This window comes from Ornithodoros turicata, unplaced genomic scaffold (genome assembly GCF_037126465.1).
Source record: "Ornithodoros turicata isolate Travis unplaced genomic scaffold, ASM3712646v1 Chromosome124, whole genome shotgun sequence".
Taxonomy (NCBI): Eukaryota; Metazoa; Arthropoda; class Arachnida; order Ixodida; family Argasidae; genus Ornithodoros; species Ornithodoros turicata.
Window position 1 is genome coordinate 381,641 of NW_026999305.1, and position 2,617 is coordinate 384,257.

The following is a 2,617-nucleotide window of genomic DNA, read 5'->3' on the forward strand; positions in this document are numbered from 1 at the left end:
CGTATATGCGGCATTTGGGGTAGCAGTGGCTGCGTGATGAACTGCTCACATTTACGCTTTCGACAATGGCGTTATTTTCAAATTATAAGTGATTCTGTTACTTGTGTAATTGCGGACTAAACACGCGTGCATGCGGTATTTCTGGCAGCAGTGGCTGTCTTATGAATTGTGCACGCATATGCTTTCATAATTGCATTATTTTCGAATTGTGGGTGACGACTTTTAGTTTATACGTGGAGACTAAAATCGCGTGGACGCGGTATTTGGGGCAGCAGTGGCTGCGTGATGAACTGCGCACGGTTATGCTATCGACAATGGCGTTATTTTCAAATTATAAGTGATTATGTTACTTTTCTACTTGCGGACTAAACACGCGTGCATGTGTTATTTCTGGCAGCGGTGGCTATCTTATGAAATGAGCACGTATATGCTTTCTACAACTGCATTATTTTCGAATTGTGGGTGATCATTTTTAGTTTGTACATGGGGACTAAAATCGCGCGTATACGGCATTTGGGGCAGCAGTGGCTGCGTGATGAACAGCATACGTTTATGCTTTCGACAATGGCGTTATTTTCAAATTATATGTGATTCTGTTACTTTTCTACGCGAGGACTAAACACGCGTGCATGCGGTATTTCTGGCAGCAGTGGCTGTCTTATGAATTGTGCACGCATATGCTTTCTATATTTGCATTATTTTCGAATTGTGGGTGACGATTTTGAGTTTGTACGTGGGCACTAAAATCGCGTGTATGCGGCATTTGGGGTAGCAGTGGCTGCGTGATGAACTGCACACGTTTATGCTTTCGACAATGGCGTTATTTTCAAATTATAAGTGATTCTGTTACTTTTGTACGTGCGGACTAAACACGCGTGCATGCGGTGTTTCTGGCAGCAGTGGCTGTCTTATGAATTGTGCACGCATATGCTTTCTATAATTGCATTATTTTCGAATTGTGGGTGATGACTTTCAGTTTATACGTGGAGACTAAAATCGCGTGGACGCGGTATTTGGGGCAGCAGTGGCTGCGTGATGAACTGCGCACGGTTATGCTATCGACAATGGCGTTATTTTCAAACTATAAGTGATTATGTTACTTTTCTACTTGCGGACTAAACACGCGTGCATGTGGTATTTCTGGCAGCAGTGGCTGTCTTATGAATTGTGCACGTATATGCTTTCTACAACTGCATTATTTTCGAATTGTGGGTGATGATTTTTAGTTTGTACATGGGGACTAAAATCGCGCGTATGCGGTATTTGAGGCAGCAGTGGCTGCGTGATGAATGCGCACGTTTATGCTTTCGACAATGGCGTTATTTTCAAATTATAAGTGATTCTGTTACTTTTGTACGTGCGGACTAAACACGCGTGCATGCGGTATTTCTGGCAGCGGTGCCTGTCTTATGAATTGACACGTATAGTAGTATGGGATCAGCTCAAGTATCCGGCAAGTCACATCTTCGTCTGGACGCCATTAATTAGCAATTAGAGCTAATTGGGACCCCCCACATTAATCAGGACCCTCCAGGGAGTCATTACACTAATTGGGGAGCATCTAGGAAGTGTCCAGACCACTGTGTGAGTTGCCAGCTACTTGAGCTGATAAAAAATAAAAAAATAGGTAGAAAATAAAATGAAAAGATAGAAATAGAGTGGAGAGAAACAATTTATTCGAAAATCAACGATGCCGCGGCGGAGAAGCCGCTCCGGGGTGACCAGTGCTTGTTGACGTCGGGTAGTTGCAGAGATCGACGACAGGTGGCCACTTAGTTGCAAGGCATCACACCAGATGGCGCCACCATCATAGCTCTAGAGGAGAGAGACAGAGAACAAGATACTAGCGGCAGGTAAAAATGACAGCACTGCTAAACAAGTCTAGGCATGCGAGAGAAAAGGTCTAAACGCTACTGCTAAACAGAAAACAGTACACATCGGGGGAAAAAGGCTTACGGGGGGACGATCGCTTAGGCCTAACCACAACACTACGCAGCTAACACAAGGCGGGAACCACACATCGCTAAACATGCGAGAAAAGGCTTAACACGAGCGCGGTCACCGCTAAACACGGCAAAACATACGAGAAAAGGAGCGCGCTTGGGCATAACCTCAACACTACGCAGCTAACACAAGGCGGGAACCACACATCGCTAAACATGCGTCAACAGGCTTGGACACCGCAAAACAAGTCTAAACATGCGAGAAAAGGCTTAACACGAGCGCGGTCACCGCTAAACACGGCAAACATACGAGAAAAGGAGCGCGTCAAATCACTCACCTTTTCCCCCGCGGCAACTTCCAGGCAGAAACTGAGCGAGCGCGGAGAACAACACGTCTGCTCCCTACGAGATCCAGCCAGCAACTGAGCGAGCGCGCGGAGCGCACGCCCGTCTTCCGCGACGGTCCGAGAGAAACTGAGAGAGGCGACGCGCGCGCGCCCTCTGCTCCACCCGTCCGCGCATGCGCGCGCGCGCGCTCCTAGCGCCCCCTGCGCCGGCCGCGGGTGTTTTCGGTTTCGGCTCTCTGCTGCTGCGCGCGCGCTCCTAGCGGCGACGGGTGGCTTTTCAGTTTCGCTTTCATTCTCCGTTCTTTGCGCGCGCGCGTTTATCTCTAT

At 47.9% G+C, this 2,617-nt stretch overlaps 1 long non-coding RNA gene across 1 annotated transcript; it reads right to left on the bottom strand.

Moving 5' to 3' along the window:
- Positions 1-1,654: 1,654 nt before the first annotated feature.
- Positions 1,655-2,394, bottom strand: LOC135371991 (uncharacterized). The gene is made up of 2 exons (XR_010415744.1): positions 2,282-2,394; positions 1,655-1,815 (listed from the first exon to the last, which is right to left on the bottom strand). It is a non-coding gene; the product is annotated as an uncharacterized LOC135371991 (long non-coding RNA).
- Positions 2,395-2,617: the final 223 nt, after the last annotated feature.